This window comes from Aphelocoma coerulescens, chromosome 6 (genome assembly GCF_041296385.1).
Source record: "Aphelocoma coerulescens isolate FSJ_1873_10779 chromosome 6, UR_Acoe_1.0, whole genome shotgun sequence".
Lineage (NCBI taxonomy): Eukaryota > Metazoa > Chordata > Aves > Passeriformes > Corvidae > Aphelocoma > Aphelocoma coerulescens.
This window is the reverse complement of record NC_091020.1, coordinates 20,939,209-20,963,540: the sequence shown is the minus strand read 5'-3', so window position 1 is coordinate 20,963,540 and position 24,332 is coordinate 20,939,209. Positions and strand designations below refer to the sequence as shown.

The following is a 24,332-nucleotide window of genomic DNA, read 5'->3' as shown; positions in this document are numbered from 1 at the left end:
TATTGAAAGCTGGCCAATCTTTCATATGAATGTCTTTCGCAGAAATTCCTGGGCACCTGTTATAAGACTTACTCTTCACTTTTAATTAAAAGATATCCAGAAGTATTTTTATTAAATACCTAAGCACATATGGTCATCTCTTTTTATCTTTTGTTTCTTTTCCATACAGTGTAAAATCATCTGCCAAGCATTGTACTCTGTGCAAAGTTTGTGGTTTGAGGGTCATGTTGAAATGGGGAACCAGAAAGATAAAAAAAATGGGTGTACAACTATGAAACTATGTTTGTATATCCAGTACAGAAAATGCAGGTACTTCTCTTTTATTTGTCTTGTGCTGCTCTCTAGAAATGGAAACATAATAATAGAATAATTTCCTGCTGGAGAAGCACGAGTATGTTAGAGAATAAGTATTACCAATGTTTTAATAATAAGGAATGAAAACATACATGGGATAGGATTTTTAAATAACTCAATGGTACTTCCATATTTTTTGCATATAGGTACCCAAATGAAATAAAATTCATCAACATTGAAGGTTGCTTTGTTATTTTTCTGGTTTTCTATTCTATGGTGAATGGATAGGCTTCTGCCTTACTGCATAGGTTTTTCTTGTAATGTTCTCTGCACTTTGTCATCTTTTATTCTGTACTACCTGACTTTTGTTTTTCCTGAAGCAAACTGCACAGTTACAAAATTTACCACCAGCCTGGAGCATTCAGATTTACTGGTAACTCTTAATAGAAAGTCTCCATGTTCCTTTAATGCTTTGCTTTCACGGGGGCTAAGAAATCCTTTTTAACAGTCTCTTTCAGAAATACGACTTTGAGGCAATTTCCCCCTGTGTATCTGAAAGCTCTGCAGAACACAATCTGCTTTCAACACAGGTCTTCAGGCAGTCATGTCTTTTAATCCTGCTATGAGTTGTCCCTTTGAAACAGTATTTTCCTATTGTTTTAGCCTAATACCATAACGTAAGAGTAATGGTTGTTGTCATAAGATGAAATAAATGAGACTCTTAGGTGCAGACTGTGGAGAGAAGCATACATAGGCCAAGGAATGTACTTAAACCATTGGCTGTTCTGCACAGTGGGGTGTGCTCAGAGGAAACCAATGCTGTTAGTATTAACCCACCATTTTCAGTGCATAAGGTTCCTGTCATGCTGAAGTTCTGTGTCAGACAAGAGCTATTAAGAGCAAACTTAGCAACAGGAACTGGTGGAAGTTTACTTGTATATGTTCTGACAGAAGTCACCAGTGACTAGTATGTACATTAGTTTGCAATGATTTCAACACCATGTGTGTATACAAGTGAGAAATACTACAAAGAATCTTACACGGGGGTAGTGTACCACATATCTGTTAATTTAAGCTTTGTAGAAAACATTGCCAAATCAGGAGGCCCCACATGCCTTTTGCTTAACTTGCTGCATATATTGCCTAACACCTTTAAGAAACTGTTAAAACACTGCTAATGCAAAGAGAATCCCTGACATTTGTGTGCCAAGTTCAATGTTAGCATGGTTTACAGTCTATTTCCATGCCCACAGGGCTAGAAATTCTGCCCAAGGCTATAGGAAGGGTGTAATCTAGTTTGGAGTGACTTAATATGAGGAAGGATGTGATATAAGTGCTGGATACTAGAAAGTAATAAAGTATTTTAGATTAAAGGTAGAACTTACAGGTTTTTATTTTCCAGTTTGAATGCATGCAACGGAATGACAAGAAGTCAGGGGGTTTTTGCTAGTTTTTCTTAAGTTTGTTCCCTTAATCTTGTTCTTTAAGCCATTATGCTTTGTTAATATCGCATAGGTAACCATCTATATTTTAGAAGCCTATTCTGTTCATTAGTCTCTTTTCTTTCAGTGAAGTATTCAATAGCCAGCAGTTTAATTGTAAGCTCACTTAAAATACATTGATAGTGTAAAATAAAATAAATCTAGAGCTAAATCTAATGGATAAACCACTGAGACTATTAAAACTGTTCCATATAATAAATAAAAAAGGGGAGTAAAAAGAGTCTGGGAAATTGCCATACACAAACTACGCAAAACATCTCATCTGCTCTCTGGCATTAACCCAGCTGAGACCTAGCTACCATGTAAAAAACAGATTAAACTAACATCCATCAAGGTGAAAGATAATTATTGCTTGTGTCAGACAACACCTGTTTTTGCAGCATTCCTCAACTGAGTTAAACTAGAGACATGTTGAAGTTTTCCACTGAATTTTACATTTGACAGTTGCCTGAAGCAATTGTGTCTGTGAAACACCTTCACCTCTTCCTTTGTTTACTTTTTGGATAGACTAAAAATGTTAAAACACTAAACAGAAAATTTCAGAAATTAAGCAGCAAATTCAGCAGCAAAAGATGTAAAGTTTTCGATGGATGTTTATTGAAAAGTGTTACAATAGTCAGTCTTTTGTGAGGTCTGCATACAGATCTGTTGAAAACATTCATTTGGTAATGAATTCTGCTTACATTACTCAAGTGATTACATTACTTCCACTTGCTTCAGTGGAAGTTTGCAAAAGTTCAAGTAGTAGTTCCTAGATAATGCCATAATGTGCTCCTGCTATCTTTAAGCAACACTGCATAGGTTGTAAGGCAAGATGTTCATCCAACTGCATAATGTAATCTGTATTTCAGGCACTAATTTCACAACAAAGTCCTTCTTCAGTTGTGCCAAGACAGCTTAGAATCCATGGATCAAAGTGGATTCTGTTACATGAAAAGCAATGATACCTATGAACAGTATAGCTTTCACAGGTCAGTTCACAGAAAGATTTGGAGGTTTTTTCTGGTTTTTTTCCTTTTTGAGAGATGTAGGATAAAGCTTGATTTTGTGACAATCTTTTGAAATAGACCTCTTAAAACAGAACTTATTTTTCCACTATATAGAAAAAGAACATTGAAAACTCTGTGTCATCAACTACTCTATAAGGTACAATCTAATTTGATCAGGTTAAATACTAAATACTAAGAGGTCCAATCCCGGGTCAGATAAGGTGTTTTCATCAATTAAAGAAGGGTTTGGGTGATATCTGATAGAAAGGCCAGGTGGATGATTATGCTAAACAGTAACCCCTAAATTAATTTGATAGGAGTATGAATACGAAAGGTGAAAGTAATCATGCCATTAAAAGCAAAACTGCCAGCACAGTGTAAACTATGAAAAACTGTGTTCAAAAGGTAAAGAAAACCCCTCTGCAAAAAATGTGCTTCCCAAGAGAGAAACACAGAAGTCCATAGAAGAGAATGAGCTGAGGTCACAGATGTGATGTTTATTGGGGCAATAGATCCAGAGACAGCACAGCATGGCTCATTGCAAAAGGAGGCAGCAGTTAACAGTGTTTGGTACTAGCTGCTTTTAATGACAGCTTCTGAAGATTGCACACAGATTTGAAAACAAACATGGTAAGATAGAGAAATGTGAAACTGACAAAATGTGTAAGCCAAAGGCCCTAAAAGAAAAGCTACTGCTACAAATAAGTTAGGGTAGGCAGTTGTACCAGTACAGATAAAAGATGCAAGATCATCTTGTGCGAAATCTTTGCCAAATGATCAGGCAGAGAAACTATTTGTGCTACCTCATCTATTCTTAAGAGTTCTATCTGAGAGCACATCAGAGGAGTATGGCCACAGCAAGGGCAGGGCTGACACCAGAAATACAGGGTTTGAAGAGACTCCAGTGGTACCTTTTCCGTTGAAAACTCATTTGGAGGGCAGACCCTGGCCTACAGAATATGTCCTTAAGAGAGTAACCATACTCCTGAGAGAATTAAGAAAGTGGAAAACAGAACAAAATCAGTAAAGGAGACCACAAATTGGCTAAAGTCAATGGTCATCTCACCAGAAACTTAGTGACCCGTAAAGATCCCTGACTTTTTATCAAGATTGTTATGCAAGAGCAGTGTTAGGTACTGACAGAGGAAGGACAGTTAGTGACCAAAAAAGCATGAATATTAAATAAAAAGAATGCTCTGCAAAAATCACAGTCTTACAGTGGATGTCAGGATGACTAAGAAAATATTTCATAATACTTTAGCAACATCACCTCATTAATTTTCTAAAACTTCAGAAGAACAATGGATGAACAGAGAGCCAATTGTAACTTGACAGTACAGTAACAAGAGGCAGGAGCTAAGAGTATGCAAACAGTAGGATTGTGTCTGTGGAAAGTGTTTTAGAGATGGTGCCTCTATAGAGGGTGAGGTCAGTGGAGAAAGCTGTCAATTATTTGAGCTGGAAATCTACATTGCTGTGAACTGTATTAACAATACAGCTGGTACTGATTACATAAAAGCACCACAGGAAATACCAGAAACAGTAGATTTACTTCGGTTTAAATGTATGAAAAATACATCTTTGTAGTTATAGTGGTAACTGTGGATGGTTTTAGTGCATTTCTTTACATCTCTCTTAATGTATTGATCCTGTGCTTTAGAATGATTGACTTAGAGCATGATTCACTTACATCAAACCTAACTGAATAAAAGGTGTAATTGGTGATTAGAGAAGTGCAATGACATCAGTGGGAGGAACCAAATAATTAGCTTCCACACAATATTTTTCAGAGTTTTGTATTTCAGACAAATCTGAGCACAGACCTAACACACATTCTTTCAAATCCTAGCCATAAAACATCGTTATGGTTATAAAACATAATAATCTTTGCCCTGGAGTTTATAGACTTGAACTATTTCAGTGCCAAGTCTGTATTTCTACCTGTGTTAACATTTTAACTTCTACTACTGCCTGAAATAGTTCAAAACTGGTAGAGAAGAAATAAATGCCCAGGGCAACATACAGTCTGAAGAAAAAATCATTGGGATTAGCTGCCAAAAAGATGATCACAGCTGGAGTCTGGTCCAAGGAACTGGTCTACAGACCACATGCACCAGCTGAGTCCCATGTAATAAACCCTCACCCATTTGTCTGCACACCACCACATGCTCAAATTAGTACCAGTGTTGACCATGGGGCTATATTTAACTTACAGATTTTTCCTGATCTGTGACCTCCAGATGCCTACACAGATAAAACCTTTGAAACTCTCACCCACTCATATCAGCTTCTAACATGTCTTTTTTTTCTGGTGTTCACAAATTCAGTTCTTCCCCATGAATTTCTGCTCAGAAAGATAGCTAAAATATTGTTTTCCTAGACTGTTATTTCATTCATCTGTCTCACAATTGTTCTCTCCACAGTCTAAGTCAGCAGAAGTGATTCTTCTTTTAGGAGTTTCATAGTTTATATAATCTTCTCATTCAGCATCTAAAGGTTGACTCCTATTTTTAACCTGTTAATGATGCCAGTGTCTATTTTCCACTTGTTACATTTTCAGAAGAGCACTGGAGTGCTTTCATCGATATATTTGGCAGAAGCTCCATTGAGAACTAAAGAAATGCAACCTATTTATCTTCATTGCCCTTAGATACAATGCCTACAAAAAAATTGCCAACAACAGACTGCTGGGGTCCTGAGACGCCTGCTCCTCAAGCTCATGAGTATTGTTCTGGTGTTCTTTTGTAAAGCTCTGTTATAATTTGTGCTCTTTTATTTAGTGGTATAGCTCTTTGGGGCATAGACTCGGGAACTCTTTCTGCTTTGCATTTATCATGTCTCATTGCTAGGGCCTGCAGAGTTGCCTGTAGAAGAACAATTAATAACACTACTACAAAACTTGTACACACAACATAAATAGAAATATTACCTTCTGCGTGATCTACTGGCTATCTTGAATTGCCTTGCTACCCAACTTTCTTCAGCATCAAACAGGGAGATTCTGTTTGATTAAAGATGTCATGTCTAAACAGACTTTTAAAAAGCCTGTGGCATTCGCTGCATAGTTCCAAGCACTGTACTCTGCACTCATTAGCTATTTGCTTCTGCTTAGTCCAGAATTAATAAAATCGGTCCCATCCAATTTCAGTGGCACTGTTTGCTTCTAACTTTCTCCCTCCAAATCTCTTAAAAATGCATGAATCAACGCAGCAGTCTGACAAACCATTTTAGGAGCTGATTTGATTGATGCTTCTGTAATAGGTTGCCAGTACAAGTCCTACAACAAATTAGAAAGAAATGGGAGAGCAGGGGCACTCACAGGGTCTACAGAGCAAGGGTCAACTTCCTAAGTCTCACAGAGGATTCAGTGCTTGGGTGGGGGAATAGGTTTGATATACTGTTCTGAACTTCCCAGAAGAAAGGCATGGGGATCTGAGGGATTAAACACATATTGGTCATCCACACCTGTCATTGTGAAGGTAACAGCAGCCTCAGGGGTGCTGGCAACAAAATCTTTCCTATCTGTTATCATTCCAGACACCGGAGCTAACTTTCTCTCTGGGTCACAAAATGGATGCCAACAGCCACTCCCCCAGTTCAGAGAGGGGCAGGAAGCAGCACAATCACTCCCATATATTTGAGATGAAAAGAAATTCTCCTTTTTGCATGCCAAAATGCTTGACTGGAAAGCTATGCCCAGCAAGGCTCACTTAGCAGAGCCTCTGGCAGCAGCTTGAAAACCGTGGGGTAAATCCGTGATGGTGCAATTGCAGGGTGTGCATGCTGCACCTGGGGTCCAGGCTTGGGAGGGTTTGTGGTTCTTGGCACGGAATGCTTGGGGTGTTCAACAATTGGGCAGGGCAATGGAGAAACTCAACTTTATCTCTTGGAAAGTTCAGAAGTTTAATTCATAGAGCATCTGGGGGGTCAATTTAGATAGTTCATGGAGAATATATAGAATTGATCAAGTGATGATTTAGGTGATTATTTTTCTGATCTCTGGTAAGAATATAATTAGTGGTGTGTACAAAATGTTATTGCTTTAGATCACATCCCTGTATGGAATTTCAGCTCAGTGTTGCCCTTCATCAGTGACTCACTGTCAGCTACTTCACATATTTTAGGAGCACAGGCGTGTTCTGAAAAAGAAAATAAGTAAATAATGATTAAAAGGATCCTCAGCCATCACCCTGGTTAGGAGGGAGGGCTGGTTTCAAGGCGCAGGTGGCACAATCCTTTCCAGGTGACTCTGCTCAGGCCTCTCCAGGGCCGGGCTCGGGGCGTGCAGGGGCGGCCGGAGCGGGTCCCGGGGCTGGCGGTCCCGTCCCGTCCCGTCCCGTCCCGTCCCGTCCCGTCCCGTCCCGTCCCCGCCGACGGGCTCGTTCCGGCGCTGCCTTCCCCCCGCTGCTGCTCAGCCGGTGCCCCGCGGGCCGGCTCTTGCCAAAGCCCGGCGGATTTGGAGCCTTTGCGAGTGCCGTGAGAGGATGCCGGGACCGTGACTCGCAGGTACATCAGGGCATCCCTGCGTTCGGCTGCTTGGGACGAAGCGGGGCCGCAGTCGGCTTTGGGAGGCAGCTGCGGCGCTTCCTTATGGTTATCTGCATCTGTGTAACCTGCTGATTGCCTGGCCAGGAGCGGAGCGGGACCGCGGAGGGTAACGCGTGGGGGATTTACGGGGAAAGGGAAGCCCCCGGCGGGGCCACACGCTGGAGCCGGGAACGGGAGCGCCCGGCTGGGGCTGCGCCTTCCCCGCCGTCCGGGTGGGACCCGCCGCGCCTGCCCGCCCCGGCAGAGCCAGCCCGGCTTCCCCACCCTTCTCTCACTTTTTTTCCCCTCTTTTTTTTAATATGCAGCGAGATAGGTATTTCCTTTCCTCATTCCTGCTGAATGCTCAGCTCTTGGGTGAATAGAAAAAAAAGAGCAGATATCTTGGACCTAAGACTTGCCCGCAAATGCAGTGGAAGGGCTAGAAACGGAGCTGTACACACAAGCAGGCTTTGGAGTTAAATGGTAAATTTGGAAGACTTAGTTAGAAAAGAAAGTTAGTAATGCAAACTGTCATGAAATTGCTTCAGAATTTTCTAAATCTTGAATCTCTCTTCCTGTCATAGTTCAGCTGAATAAAAACATGCAACTGTATTAGTGAGCTGCAACAGAGAGGTGATATTAACAGTAAGATGGTTAGTGATTGCTACAGCTGCTCTTTGTAAGTAATCTCTGGGCTGCTTTTCCTCATTCTTTTGGATGGAAGTAATGAGTGACTCCAGCCTTACAGGGCTTTGTGTGGTATAATTATTTTCACAGGGAATTTATACAGGACTGAACAGTTGCAGGAATTTATCACTCTTTGGATATTGTAAGGCTCATTTGAACCCTATGTAGTACGTAGTATGCATTTCTTATGCGGTCAGAAATCTTTGTCATTTATATGCACCAGTGTGTTATGAAACTGCTTGTGAACTTGAAGTACAGAAAATCTTGTAGGGTCTTAATAATTTTAAAAGCCTCAAAATATTTTCCAGGTTTTGTTGGTTGATAGGTCTAAAACTGATAAAGCATGAATTGAGACTGCTGTAGAATTTCTAATAACATTAAGAAGCAATGGTAGTAGTCACAAGCATGCAGGCCGAGATTTAGGAGGAGTATCAGCATAGGAATCTTAAATGCACTGTATTTTCCCAGTTTTTAAAAGGCTTTTGCTGGAATGTATCAGGAATGAAGGTAACAAGCCTTTTCCTTTTGGAAAAAGTATCTCTGCTTCTCCATAATAAAAAGAATATAATAAAATAGAATATAAATAAAAAGAAACAGCCTAAACATTAAAATGAAATAGCAGTGCAAGGAGCCAAGTGAACTCATGTGTGCAGAGTTTGTTTTTTTTTTTTTTTTAACTAACTTTATCTGTGAACTCCCAGCCCTGGAGCCTATTTCAAATAAGATAGGAAGCTTCAGTCTTGTCACAAATGCAGCTACAACTTGTCCTGGGGAAGCCTTCGTAATGGGGTCAGGTAAAGTTCAATGAACTACCAAACCAGCACTATTTCAGAAATGCTAAGGTGCTCTTTCCACTGATCGCTCCACTCTCTCTGCCTGTTATTAAACTGGTAGTTTTTACAACATCAATAAAGAACTTTCCTACCCAATTGCCCCAGACAAAGGCCTGAAAGCTAGGTTTAAACTATGAAAACTTTGTGTTAGGTTCATTTAGATTGTTTTGCTGTGTCAAATACTCACTTGAGTTCAAAAGTTCAGATGAACCATGAACTTTGTCATTTCACAGCAGGCAGTTCCACAAATATAATCCAAAAGTGAAAAAACATGGTATATTTAAGGTGCATTTGTTGTTCTGTGTGGAATATACTTGGAGTTCCACATTTGCAAAGTTCTGCTCGACTTAAAAAAACCTTTTAACTATTTAAAAGACAAAAAACCCTAAACACAATTAAGCCAAATAATTCCTTGATCCCTGACCTTTTAGGCTTTCAAACCAACACATATTCAGTGACTAATCATTACTGCACGAACTAAACCCAGCTAATCTTCTTAATAAATTGTGAAGTCTTGTATGTCTCATGGTTTCAGTGATGGCTTTTCTCCCTGTCTGGAACATTGCAGAATATCAAAACAAATGGGTCATGGCTTTATGTATTTGTTTAAAGTTTGAATCTATGTCATCTCATGATATAGTCTTGAGTTGAGAAGGTTTTACAAGCCTATGTGAAGTATAAGACTGGTAGGAATTAAAAATCAGTCAATGCAATTTTCACCTACTTGCTACAGTATAAAAATGTGTGGACAAAACCAGTTTGTGCAAAACTATTTTTTAAATGTGGAAACTTACCAGAAACTGAAGAGCCTGTAATAAATTCAGCTTCTTTTCCATGAAAAGGAATTCCTTATGCATACTCTCTTCTTCCTCCTAGTAGGTCTGGAGTCTCAATCTATCAGGAAGAAGCAGCTTTTTTTTTTTTCCCCAGACTTCAATTTGGAATAATAAGTAACTTTAGGCTGTTGTCCCTGACAGTTCATAAGTTATAATTCAAGGCTCTCCATCTGTAAAAAACAAACAAGAAACCTCCAAACACAATAGGACATTATCTGAAATATATTTTTCAGTATCACGTATATTTTCTGATTTTTACATTACAATAATTTTGAATTTTTGCACTTTTATGGATGCTGTATAAGACCTGAGACCTCATATGGGGGCTTATCATTTGACTATAACACTCTAGGAACTTCTCATTTAAGAAAAGGAAAATAATTACAGATTCTTGATAAAACTTAGTCTCTGTATGATGCACATTCTTTTGGCAGAGGGAGTAACTTAATTGCTTGAAATAATTCATTAGTATCCTTGCATTACTGAGCACAGAACAGATATGAACATAGAGAAGAAATTAGCAATCATGTGAACAGCAAAGAGAGGAGAGTGAGGAAATGTCACACTTAGTGGAGATCTGCAAGAGTTCACCAGCTGTGCTGCTAAGCCCATACTTGCAGTTGAGATTGTGATTGAGCTTGTGATGCAAGCTGTGATTACTACTAGGATCACTACCCTATCTCCTTCCTTTTTTTGCAGGTTTGTGTCTGCTAAATGGAAAAAATACACATTGTAAGAGAGTGCATTGCATATCTTGTCTGATAGTTGCAAATGTTGGTTGTCTTGGGCAGTTCTACGGCAGCATCTTGACCAAGGGCACCAGTTCTGGGGATTGGTGACACTTAACTCGTGGGTAACTCTGATGCAGCAGGCATGAGCTCTCTTCCTGCTTGCAAGCTGTCATGGAAAAAGCCAGGGAAACAAAAGTAGAATTTCCAGCATACAAGCCAGAATATAAGCCACATATTTCTGTGGCAATAGCTTCCTGCTAGTGCTGGCAGGAATCTTTATGTAATGCATCAGTGGTTTTCAGCATGAGCCACAAACCTACTCGGAAGTTTTGATTATAACCTAATTTATATATATGCATATAAGTCTTTCCTCAGTCCCCTTATGCTGGGTAAAAATCAGAGAGCAGTACAACAAGCTTTCAGGATTTTAGATCTAGGTGAGGAAGACCATCCTCTGAGAGCTCTCCTGCCCTGTCTTCCAGCATTTCTGGAGGTGAGCTGGTGGTAGGGAAGTCGCTTCATCACATCTGGGCAGCCTTCTATAACATGGTCAGCAAGTGACCTCAGAAACTGTGATACAGACTGGCTTCAGAGATGGCTTTACACCAACCGAGCATTCTGTCATTTCTGTGAGAGCTCTGTCTAGAGGAGGTACAACATATGGACGGCCTTCCTAAACTGCTGTATAAATTGTGAGCTGAGGAGAGTTTCAGGGGGGATGGTGGTTATTTGGTTGGTTGGTTTGTTTTTCCAAGGTGCAGTTTAGACCAGAGTCCTGTGTAAGTTTCCACCTGAAGATAGAGTCAACTAAAGATGAGGTGGCCCTTCGCTGATTCCAGTTGTTGGGGCTGGTATAGCAGCTGAATAGCTAGGAAGGATAGGCTACTTTTCTTCTATTCTGAATATGGCAGTGATTTTAAACACAGTTTTCTTTTTCCATTTAGGAACATGAGTTTTACTGAAAAATATTCTCCTGAAACCAGGCTGCAACACTAATAATGTTAATGCAGCACTATACTATTCATTGTATCATTTCTTTTATTCAACTTTAGTGAGGTAATGGAACAGTATTTATCTACTTATAGATATCTCTTCTACAAATAGATGCTCAGGATCTAATTCACTGTGGTGGGTTCTAACAGGTGAGAGCTAAATAGGTCTCCTGCTTTCATAATCACTTCTTCTAAATGTGTAGTAATTGCAATACAGTGCATTTAATGTATTTTAGAGTTAGATTGAGGAAATCAAAATCCTAAAAAAAGTGCAACTCACTTCTTTATTAGATGTTCCTTCCTCTAGGTCATCTCAGTTCTGTGTGGGTATGAATAGCAAAAAAATGATAGTCACTGAGATAAATTACTAAAGCTATGTGAAAAAGGTCAGACTCGTCTAGTACCATTCATAAATTAGACTGAATTCATCTCATGTTGTTTTGACTGAAGTAGAATAATAGTGGTGATAAATGCAGTACATTTTTCTATTCAGATGGCTCTTAATTGGAGAGATCAGATTATTTAGTGAATGGAAATAAGTCCAGGATGGGAGAAAGGCAGGCATAAGAATTGTATTGCTCATTAAAGCTTAAATTACTCGGTTTTCTAGTTCATTATAATTTGTTGTTTGTTTTTACAGATATGACATTTACTAAGATTTGCTATGAATTGTAATTGTGTCAATAACTTTATTTAGGTTACTCATAATCAGCACACAAAGAAAGCATGTTGCCTGCTTTGAGAATGATGAAATTCTGGGGTTTGTTGATTTAAGCACCTAATATGGTGTCAGTTTTTATCAAGATTCTGGAGACTTTAAATGTTGACTTGAAAACCTGAAATAAAAAGCTGGTTTCAGATACTAGCCTCTTCTGCACATATTTGGGAAAGAGAATTTTCAGTGGTATTTTATCCTTTTGGCTCTGCTTGCAAGTTAAGTAATACTGAAAAACCATTAAGGTGATTTCAGAAACGTTCTGTTTAAACTTGACATAAAAACATTTAAAATATTTTTGGATGACAGTGGTGGAAAATTTGTACTTTTTTTCCCAGAGTGGTTGAACAATTACTAATTCAGTGGTTCTGGTCTTATCTATACAATGCAGTAGGCGCTTTGAACTTCTTTTTCAAATAGTACCCTTTAAGACTAAATATTAGTGTTACCTTTTTACTTCATAAATGCATGGTTACTTTGGCTAATTGCTAGATTTACTGGTCTTCTGGGGGCTGACATGGAGTTTAAAGTGAAGTCGCTTAAATTAAGAGCTGAACAACAAAATCTGAGACTGGCACTGACAGCACAGAGACCTGGCCTGTGCACTAGTGTATGTCTTTACCGTGTTAACAGAAATCACATCAAAGGTGCTGGAACCTGATCCTCTGACTGCTCAGAAGTCTGAAATTAATTTGGTAGTAAGGTACCTTCCCAGAAGGGAAGAAGGAAGTGGTAAACTGCAGTCCCAACTCTAAGTCAGTGTGGTTAAGCCTTGCACTAGTTTGGGCAAAGAGACTGTGGCTTCAAGAATTCCAGTTTTACCATTGGTCTGCTGGAGCGGTGAGATATTACTTCTATGACTTGCCCAAGTGTTTGTCTTTAATTGCCTTAACAGGAGTGTTGAAATACACAGCAGCATACTTGTGAATGGCAAAGAAGTAGATTATGAAAAAAACAGGGAATAAATGAGAATGTTAGTTGTAAGAATTCCAACAAGAATTTTGTCTTGGTTTTTGTCTGCACTGGGATTCTCAAGTACTTTGACATCCTGCTAAGGATACTGTCAAGAGAGATCTTTGTTTTGAACTATTTTCACTTTTTCCTGTCAAAGGAGAGTTACTGACAGCAGGCTAGACATACATTAACATACGTTTCATATCCTCATCATCATCAGATCAGGTACCTGGCAAAGTTGTGCTTAGCAGGTCTAATTTTTTGTATTGTTTGCTGACTGCGAGACTATAGGTTGCCTAAGCCTTCAGGGCTGCCTCCTCTCAGACAGTTGCTCAGCTGTTACCCTCTCTTTCCCCATTCTTCTTCAAATTGCTTTTACTATAACTGCTAAAAGCATTTTTTTAAGCTTAGATATTCTCCTGGCTAGATAGAAGTGAGAAACTGTCAGTACCGGCTTCACAGCCCATAAAAGACTCAGTGCTATTGATAGTTTTCACCACAGTATTTTGGAAAATGTTCTATTGTAGGAAACTTTCAGGGTGCATTTCTGTACCCTGTGGACCTGCCCAAGGCCACACAGTACAGAGACCTCCTTGCTGGTTTGTTTGTCTCCACATTGGTATGCCAGAACTGCCGCTGGCTTGTCCTGGGCCCAAGGATGTTATCCCACTCCAGTAAAAACTCAAGAGGATTCACTACTTCATTGTAATGACAATGCTGGTGAAACATCCACTGCTGCAGTTTCTGACATGGCCAGTTCTTTAAACTCAAGTTCTGCATGTGTTTGGTTTTTAATGCTTTGAACAAGCTTTACCAATTTCCACAGGAGTTGTGGAAGTAGTGGACTTTCTGATGGCATGTTTCCAGCTTGAACTGGAGAGTACTGTTCATACAATGCTGCCATAATTTGTTTTGGCTTTGTAAAGTCAGTCCAAGGAAATAAATGTCTTTCTGCAAGCTGTTCACTGTGCAATCTATAGATGGCTGCCTCTCAGACTATGTCTTTCCCTTGGTTCACAATTTCCTACTGTCACTGACTGTCTGTTCAGCCTACATCAGGGACATCTGAACTTTTTGTAGTTTTTTTGTTTTCTCTGAAATAATGAGATCTCACCTGGTGAATCTGAAACTTTGTGGACATGCTGGAGATCAGTATCTATTCCAAGGTCAAATGATGCTGTACTTGCTTCTTTTGCAGTTTGGATTCCATGTGCTTCTATAAGGTATTAATTCCTTAAAATTCATCTGCTTTATTAGCATTCTCTTTTATTCCTTCTCACATGAGCCTCATGTAAATACCACTAGGGAATGAACCTCAGCTGTTCTGTTAATATAGGAAATAAGCTTTTTCAGTAACACTGTATTTTAATGGAATGGCTGTCACAAAAATGCATAGAAAGCACAGCTCAGGCAAAGTAGAACAGAGGAAATGCCATCTTCTACCCTTACTTTGGGAGCTGGTTATCTCCTCAAACAGACTTGGAGTGCTTGGAGCAGGCTTACTCGAATGCAAATGGGATGGAAACTGGGAAACAGGGATGGCTGCTTAGAGAAGTGCAAGAGAGAACAAGGAAAAGGTAGAATCAAGAGCTGAGAAATTGGCCTGAGAAGATGGATTCATCATATCTGTCAGTGGCACTTTCAAACAGTCCACCTTTTAGATGTTCTTGCATCTGTGATCTCTGCTCTGAAAAATCTCCACTTGCATTCTTTCATCTTACAGCTGCAATATTGGATAAGTGACCTTTTCCGACTCAGACACATTGTTGTCTCTGACCTCCTCAAATCATGGCTTCACCTTTGCTGCTGCCAGATGCCTGACTGCTTTCCACCTCCTCTGTCTCTGCACCTCCAGAAGTGTCCTTCATTCCTAGCTGAGTCTTTCCTGTTGATGTGTCGCAGAGCTGCTTTTCTCCCCACTTGCCTCTCAGATCATTATAATTGACAGGCATTTACCTTTTATTCCACTTTAGGAAAGCAGCTTCCATATGGAAAACACATTTTATTTGATGTTGGATTTATCCAGGAGTTGATCTTAGTCATAATAACTGTTTCTCATTCAGGGCTGCTGCTTTTCTTTCTGTCTTTTCCAACTGGACTGTTTGAGGCATAGGAGGTCAAGTGACTTGTCCCAGACTATGAGTCAGTGCTGTGAATTTGGATTAGTACCCAGTATCCTAAAGGCTCCCAGTCTTCTCCTCTGACCATCACTAGACCATGCAGCATCTCTGAAAGGATTTGCTCTATGGAAAAATACAAATTAGGAACACTGAGTTTGAATCTTTAATTCCCAGAATGTAGTTATTGAGCCTTGTTCATATTACAATGAAAACATGTTTTTTTAAGTAAATAAACCATGCAACAGCTTTTTGGGTTTTTGCTTTGTCTCTTTCTCTGCCCAGCTAAGTAGTGGCAAAATGTTTTTTATCATCAGCTAATACAGGAAGCAAAACATGAAAGGGAAGAAATCTATAAATGTTTGGCCTAACAGTGGCCATGATTGAGCAGATATTTTGGACAGACTGACTCTTTTTGTAGCTGCTTGCAGTTGAGCTCCTCCTCCATTTAATTAGAGTACGCTGCTGTTTATAATTTGCAGTTAAATCTTCTTCTTTATTTGTGATATATATAGAGAGTTTTCCCAACGGTACCTTCTGGAATGCTTAGCTAATGTCTTAATTAAGACATTTTGTTTTCACAGCAGCTCTACAGTGTGAAGAGGATACTCCCTCATCTTGTGAATCATGACAAAAGTGCAGGGAAGTTGGTGCAAGGGTTTCTGCTAAGTTTGTGACTCCATTCTGAGGTGTTTAGGCCTGATTCATCAGGGAAAAGAAAAGTTGTTGCTTATGATTTAGAAGATTTTGGCTGTTATTGGCTGTTTGTATTCAGTAAAAAACTGAATACAAAAATTGCTTGCTTGTGAACAAGATCTGTGTGTTTCCACAAGATGCCATTTCGTACATCTGATCCCACAGGAACTGACATCACAGCTTTTGGACTGCCAAGCCCCTATAGCTTGCTGTCTAACTCCTTGAAGAAGACATGAAATCGTCTGCAGACAAGAAATCTTTTGCTGAGGTCTGATCAAACCTTTTTGTTTTCTTTCCCTATCCACTGCTCCTCACCCTAGTGTCCGAGATGACTTTATGCAAGTGTGACATAGTGGTCTCCCAAGCCAAGTCTTAAGCCCTTGTTCTTAAGCATTCTAGTGCTGGCCATTATCATCTGAATGTATTGATGGGGCAAAGGCATTCTTGTTCCAGGGAGCAGTGGTACAGTCACACAGCAGCTCTCCAGAAGACAGTCCCACATCCAGCAAGAGGAACATGAATGTTCAGATAAAGGAGAGTCATGAAATTATGGGCAGTTGAAAAGAGATTTTTGTAGTGCAAAATGATTCTATGATTCTATGCTTCTGGTCAGCTACGCAGATTCTGGACATGACTGGTTCCTATGTCAATTTTTTTTTGACAATCGGAGTTTGTAACACAGTACTGATATCCATTCCCCTTCAGATTACCTCTCCTATGTAAACATCACTGTAGCAGATCTGAGACTCTTCCTCCATGCATACAAATTAAACAGCTAGGTTTTAATTTAAATTTGAATTAAAAATTTGAATAGTTTTGTAAAAATTTGAATAGTTTTGTAAGTCCCTATACAGGGGGAAATACAAATGGCACTCTCATTGATGCTTCCTGAAAGTACTGAGTAAAGAGGTTTAGGCCCAGTGTAATTTAAGGTTACATTGAAAAAAATGGGCACAGATGAAAGGGCATCCACATGCCATAAGATTCCAAGGGAAATATTTCAAGGTTAGCAATTCTTATAAGATGTCTGCTCTTTGAAATTCAAACCTTATGGAAATTCATATTCTCATGAAAATTTCAACCAACTCCTAACAGACTAGAAGTGAAGAAAATCTGTCTGGTTTTGATTTTAACTTGAGTCAAAGCTGTTCATTCAGTATTGGACAACTTCAAGGAGACAGACTCTCATAGCTGAAGCTAATTCTTTGCTGAAATGTTAGATGAATCAGGGCATTATGGTCAAGGTTCTGATTATAATGCCTCTCTAACCAACTTCGTGTAATCATGTGCACACATAACTTTTTAAGCTCATTTTGTCTATCAGTTTAAACTGATACATTCAGAGTGAGGAAGTGTCACATAATGCAGAGGGGAGAGGGTGTTGGTTCCACTTGATTTTGTTTTGTTTAAGCTTGAATTTGAACTCTGGATGTAGGATTTTCCAAAGGATATCTGTCTTGGGTACTTTTGAGGCATAAACACTTGTGAAACGGAGAACATCTGGTTCAATATTGTTAATCTCTGTTTGAAGAATGCCATTTAGTTGTTACTCAGACTTTATGGTGAAAAGAAAATATATTGTTTTTCAACATTGTCTGTTGTTTTTCTGCCTTTGAAACTTTTCTGGGATAGTGGAATGGAAATATAATAGAAATATAATGAATGTGTTATGCAAATGAATTTTTGTTGTCTCTGTGACTGAAAAATGTTTTGGTTTAGTGCTAGCTTGTCTGAAAAGATGGGTTACTCTAAATAGCAAATTACAGTTTGCTTGCTTTGTTGTGGGGCTACAGCATGCAAAGTTGCAGTGTAAACTGTTGCATTCAAATGAGAGAAAATGAGGACTAGGGAGGCTTGCTTGGTTTTTCACCTGCTGCAGTGAACTTCTGACTTCACAGAATTTGTGTAAAGCCTAGAAAAGCATTAAAGTTTTACAGCTACTGGTCTTTCATCAAATCATTGGTAGCAACCAGTGCTTGAAATACCAGTTGCTCCCTTGGGTTTCATATATGCAATGCAAGAATATGATTTGACTTTCACTCTTTCCCATTTTGCTTTTGCTCCTGTTTAATAAAAATTACCAAACTCTTTGGAAATACATTGCAATGTACTTTGCCAGTCTCCCATAACTGTATCCAATAAGGAGAATGAAAATGTTTACTTTTCTCTTTTTTAATTTTAGTTTTTGGATTAGCCCTTTATATTACCAGTGGCACTTAACAATGACATTTTTTTCTTTCTTCCACAGTACACTACTAACTGAGCAAATGATAATTTTGCTCATGACACAGAGATTAAGATAATGCAAAGTACATTTTAGTAACATTCCCCATTAAATGATGCTTTCACCTTTTGGATTTCCACTGCCCAATCTTTTTTTCCAGAAACTCTGCTCTTGAGGTTAGTTGTCAAACATAGGAAGAGGTAGTTTGCATCAAAGGGTCTGCCCTGTTATTGAAAAAGGTTAATAATATGAAAACACTCACTTTTTTTTTTTATTACCAAGTTTAATTTTTATTGCACTTATCACTGAGTCTTTTTTTTTTTTAATTGGTCAAACATATGTTGAATTATTTAAGTGAAAGCACAGCTGCTACAAATTTTGCTGCTTTGAATAATTGGCAAGTTAAATTCAGCAAGTTCTAGTAGTGTTTTGTTTGGGGGAGGGGGAAGGTACCTATATGTGTAAGATTTCCTCTGAAGTGAGGGGGGAAATCTGTTTAATCTATATTGATTTTTTTTTTTATTAATCAGTTATGACATGGTGCACCAAGAATGGCTATTTCCCTCTCCTCCCACCTTCCATGAATTCTTCAACAAGTAGCAAATTATTTAAGATAAATGCCTACTGCTGTAGACAGCTGCCAGAATAGAAGTGAAAATAAACTGGTGAAAGGAAACTGCCCAGTTCATGGAAAGGGCAGCAACGATATAGTGCAGCAAGTCCATGACACTTCTGGATACACATGCTGAAAGACTTACCCTGGCTGGCCTGCTACAAATCTCCCAGTAATTCATTAAGGGGAAACGTTCCTTGCAACATTTCACTCCTATTTTAACACCCTTTGTCTTTACCTTACATACTCAGTGGGTTCATTCCTATGTCAAGTGAGCCTCAGTGAAACCAGTTTTTCATTCCTGATAGAGCATACTGTTTTGCTCGAGTAGAAAGATTAGATTGATGTTTTTACTGTAAGTATTTTAGCAGTCTGTGGTATTTTTTCAAGGTTTAGGGTCAAAAGAAGGATATGATCATTGTGATCCAGTAAACAATGTAGAATGAAGTAATTTTACTAGTGACTGAAACAGGCATGAATGTTGTCATGTTTTCCCATGACTTTGAAGAAACAGTTATCCTCTAAATATAATGCAGTCAGACATATATTAAGATGGAAGTGGAAAACCATGTCTTGGTTGTTGTAATCTGCTTGAAATCTTTGAAATTACAGAATTAATTTCTTCTCATTATCACAGGGCCAATTTGCTACAATTGTCTAGGGAGGAATCCCATTAACTTCACTCTGATTTTTTTTCTGAGTGCTGACCATGGGATTTGACCTGTTTAAACAAAGCAGCTTGCCATTTATTTTAGCTAGTATTCAGTTACATCAAGTGTCTCTATTCCTCCTTATGTAACTTTACAACCCTAAAGATGGTTGTAGCTGAGTCCTGCTTTAGTAATTTTGTATTTCTAAAACAGATCAGAGTGATGGGACAATACTTGAATTTACACAATACTGACTCAAGTATGTTGGCAGAAAACTGGGTCTGGATAACCTGAGCATATCCACAGAAGCTAAACTGTCATCTTTTGCTCATAGTTTACAGTTTTGTGGTATTAGACATGTTGGGAGGGCGAAGTATGGCAATACCAGTACCTCTGGTACAGTGTTGGTGTTTTGTTGCTGTTAGTTTGGGGGGATGAAGTAGGGGTGGGGGGGGGAGGGAAGGTTGTTTGTTTGTTTTGGGAGCTTTTGTTTGTTTGTTTTAAATGTAATAGCTGCATAATGGCATACTGGCAGTTGCTGTAATACTTTGAGCATAGTTTGTGAATAGATTTATGAAGAGAACGTTTCAAAGCAGTTCTATCAAGCATACAATTCAAGAAGCAATCTGTTTTACATTAGTGCGTCTCTGGCTACAGATTACAGGGTTTTTTAAGTCTTGTTGTTATTTCCCAGTTTATAAAATAGCTCATCATTGATGGTATTCTGTGTAGCCTTTGGATTTCATTCATAAACCTTTACAGTTTGATGGGATTTCCATGGATGAGTCACATTCCTTTGTGCATATGCAAACATCCATACGTGTGCATGCTGCAGTCCTATCTGTATAAAGGAAACTCTTCTTTAGTGGAGGCATATAAATAAAACACCTTCTGACTGAAAAAATGTTTATACTGGGCCAAGAGTGGTCTGCATGTTCACACTGGTCCAGTAAGAAAACTAACCTCTGTAATACTTGGAAGTTTTGTTGCCTGATTGTTTGTTTGTTGTTTTTGTTTGCTTGGTTTTAAATAGTTTTCTATAGAACTAGCCAGTGTCACTGAAGGTACCACAAGCTAGGCTGATGTAACTTTTGTTAACTCTTCTACGGATTTAAACTCAGAAAGTCAGGGAGCTGCTGTTTCCTTGGTTTAACACAAACGGTAGCTGTAACTAGGATGGAAACCTCTGATGTTAGAAAGCAAACCCTGTGCACAACAGTTATTATTTCACTCGCTGCAGTGAGTTTGAGACTTCAGCACCTTTTTTAAGCATACGCCTTTGTAAATGATTAAAACACTCATTCTTTTATGTGGGTATATATTTGTTGTCCATTTTTTAAAAATCCGGAGGAATCCATGTTTGGCATGATGTGGAAGTGCCATGCTTGACACTCTTTCTTATTATACACACAGAACACTGTTAAAGTTTCCTTTTCACCCTTACATCTCAGCACTGCTGTCTTTCCTCTGGGATTGTATTCTGTCTTTAAATATTGTTTAAAGTGCTATGATTAGTAAAAAATCTCTCCCTGCTCTGACACATAAGTGCATCTTCTGCTTGAAACCCTGTCATGTGCTTTGTGCTTTGAGAGCAGGACACAGTGAAGCTTTCTAAATTCCAGCAGCAGGGCTCACAGTACAGTGTCCCTTTTCTCCATTTTTGAACCTGAAATTTCACGTGTGTTTTATTCTGGTTACTTGTAACAGCAATCTGTCATGCTGCTTTGTATGACTAACCCACCAACAGTATCCCATGCTTTGATCAGCTTGCATTCTGGTTCTTTGGGATTACTTGCTTTGTCCCATTGCATGACTCCTTATCCTGATTGCAAATTGCAGCCTCAAAACAACAGGTAACTACCTCAGTGCAATCTTAGCAAGAGCAGACCTTCAGAGAAATGCTAAATCCAAGTACTGTTAATATGAAAAGTAAATGGTAATGAAAGTAGAAGAACTGAAGACAGTAGTAAACTTACTAGCTAAGAGAGGAAAAGAAGAAAGAGTGATGAGTCTTAATACTGTTTTAAGTGTGAATGCAATGATTTAAGCAAATGACTTGCCATTACAAACACCTCAATGAAATAAAGTACCTAGTAAAGTGGTAGATTCCCTGTTTCTTTTTTTAAAACAGCTACAATTAGTTAATTAGGGAACTACTTGCAAAGGTGTTTTGGTTTGCCAGTTGAGCTGTATTAGCAGGAATTGTTACAGGCTCATGAGTATTCAGCCTAGTACAAAAATGCAGAATGATACAAATGGAAATTTAAAAAGTCACTAAACTGTGATTTGGATCACAAGGATTTTTTTTTTGCCTGCTTATAGTATGCTGTTTATAATTGAGAAATAAACAGCTGTTTTATGAATTAAAATGTTAGATGTACTTAACAGATCTCATCTAAAATGTCTTTTCTATATTTCTCCTTTTCAGAATATTAGAAATTGGCATATATGAGAACTGAACATTTTAGAGGGCCTGGTCTTGGTGCCTAAAAGCAATGACCTCCTGAAGTACAGGTAATATACTTAAAAAGCAAGCAGAATCACATAAAATGTGAATTTTTTTTTCCCCAGAATTCAGGCTTGGGCCCTGGTACACCCCCTAATTTATCTTGAATTTATCTCTTGATGGGAACACAGAGGTAGAAAGGTTTGTATTACTGCTGGGAGATGTGGCAGAATAGTTTTTAAATAAAGTTCTGAGGAAGACTTTGAAAGACTTAAGAAAAACATGTGCCTAAATCTTATCAAGTCTTTCAAGGAGTCTTCACCTAATGTGGCTTTACCAGAGATAAAATTTCATCTTATTTTGTTTAGCAACCTCACAAATGCAGGCTATTGTGTTTCACACTACAAAGTAGGCCCATTTCAATAATAAATTTTTCTACTACTTTCTTCCCTCTTGTTTGGTTTATAATTGTTTATTAATCACTTCTTTAGGGGTTGACCCTAGGTTCAGATTTAGGTTTTGTGTGTTCAAGGCTGACAAAGTAAAATATCACTTTAACTACCAAAAGAGATTAACAGGTTAAAAACTTGCTACATAAATGATTATTAGTATGCCTTGTAGTTTAAGGAGGGCAAATCTATGTAAGTACATATTGCTTTAAGTTCAAGCCAAGAATCCCAAAGCTAAATTTTAAATAACAGGGCATATACAGACCAGTGGGTTGGAACATCTACCTTACCAAGAAATTTTAGTTTGGCATAGTGAGAAAGGAAGAAAAAAAAGGTAACGCATAGTATGAACTGGTGAAAGAGCATGATGAGCAGCATTGCTTTGTTGGTCATGCTTCTGCTTCAGGAAGTCATCCTTACTTTAGGAAGTGTCAAAAATAGAAAAATGTGAGGCTAGGAAGAAGAATAATGGGAACAAATCTAATTGGGCATGAAAAGAAGCAATGGTGTGAGTTAGAAACATCAAGATGCCATAAGACTCATTCTCCATCAAAAATGAATTAAAAAATAAGATTTCAAATATGGAACTTGCATAAATCCAGTGTGCCAGTGACCACACGTGTGCTCCAAGAATTGGCAAGAATTGTTGCTCAGATAGGGGATGTGGAAAGATTGCTTTCATCATGCTATTTATTCCTTGTGGTGTGTAGTGCCATTGAGTGTAAGGCAGGAACTGTGTCCTGCTGTTCTGCTGTGACATTTTAAAAATGGCCAGCCCAACAAGGAATCTGAGGTTAGTGTACCCTGACCAATCAGTTACTATTTCATCTGGTAAACAGGTGAATTACAGCAAATGTTAGGGAGGAAGGAGGACATGTGGAGAGCAGCAGGTTTCAGAAATGTAAGTTTCCAAGTTCCAAAGCCCTAGAGATACACAGACATGAATAAAAATTCCCGCAGAGCAGTGTACACTGAAGTGAAATAGTTGCGTGTTTTCTGAATTAGGTCACATAAAATCCTGAATTAGCTCATCCCTACCTCAGCCACTTCAGAAAGGAGCCAAGAGCCTGTTTGAGTTATCAGAGAAGTAACCATGAGAGAGGACTAAAGGCACAGTGTAATAGTCAGGTACCCTTTTTTACATTCAATGTTCTCATAGTTTTGCTCCTGGGATTCTCTCTCTATCAGCTAGTTCTGCTGTGAACAGCTGAGTATTTGCTGAGTGCTAAGGAAGCAATTTACTTCTAAATTCAGGACACAGAACCACTTAGGATTGAGTTTAGGTTTTACAATTCCTTCTGATAGTCATCCTTCAGGTGAGTTGATATTTGGCACAGCTTTTTCTCCTAGGTAAATAAAAGTTTGAGTCTTGGATTTGGATTCACCTTGCTAACACCATGCTAAAATGCATTACAAAGAAGCCAATCCCACCACCACTAAATTCTAGTAAACCTTTAGTAAATTGTGAGATCATATTCCTAACTTGATGATGACTGCTTGCTAAAGAGAGAAGAGAACATAAATCGAAGTGCATTGCAAAACAATTGGATACATTTAAACAAATGCCCCTAAGTGGGCAAGCCTGGTGTGAGTGAGTGTGCTGGTATTGGCAAGTTAAATCTTGTTTAAAAGGACAGGTGGAAATCAAGGCATTTGCTATATCAATAAAATAACACTGGTAAAAAGGATCCATGGCTGAGTGATGAAATGCATCAGGTAAAGTAAGAGCACCAGATTTTCTTCACCTTTTTGGTTGCTGTAGGTAAGGAAAAGATTCATTGAACAGCATTGCACAGGTAGGGAATAACTTGAAAAAGTACAAGCTGAATTGAAGTCATAGTGGCTGGAGCAGAGAGGGTCAAATCTTTTGTAAGGTTAGAAAGAAGAACTAGTAAAGTTCTCTTCAGAACAGCTGTGAGCTGGGACAATGGCTTACTCCAGTGTCTGCCTGACAGTGCGTTTTATTGGAGAAGTGAGCAGTAGACAACAAATGAAAAATTTATTGTTAATCTTCTTCTATTTAGTTTCTGTAATTTGTAAAAATTATTCCTGCTCATCCAGAAGGACATTTACAAAT

The 24,332-nt window shown here is 38.6% G+C and overlaps 1 long non-coding RNA gene across 1 annotated transcript in view; it reads left to right on the top strand.

The window, feature by feature from the left end:
- The first annotated feature begins 6,998 nt into the window (after positions 1 to 6,998).
- LOC138112493 (uncharacterized) overlaps positions 6,999 to 24,332 on the top strand; it is a 42,281-nt gene continuing 24,947 nt past the window's right edge. Inside the window, exons 1-2 of the long non-coding RNA XR_011151755.1 lie at positions 6,999 to 7,291; positions 21,789 to 21,874. This is a non-coding gene — a long non-coding RNA (uncharacterized lncRNA). The remainder of the gene's footprint in view (positions 7,292 to 21,788; positions 21,875 to 24,332) is intronic.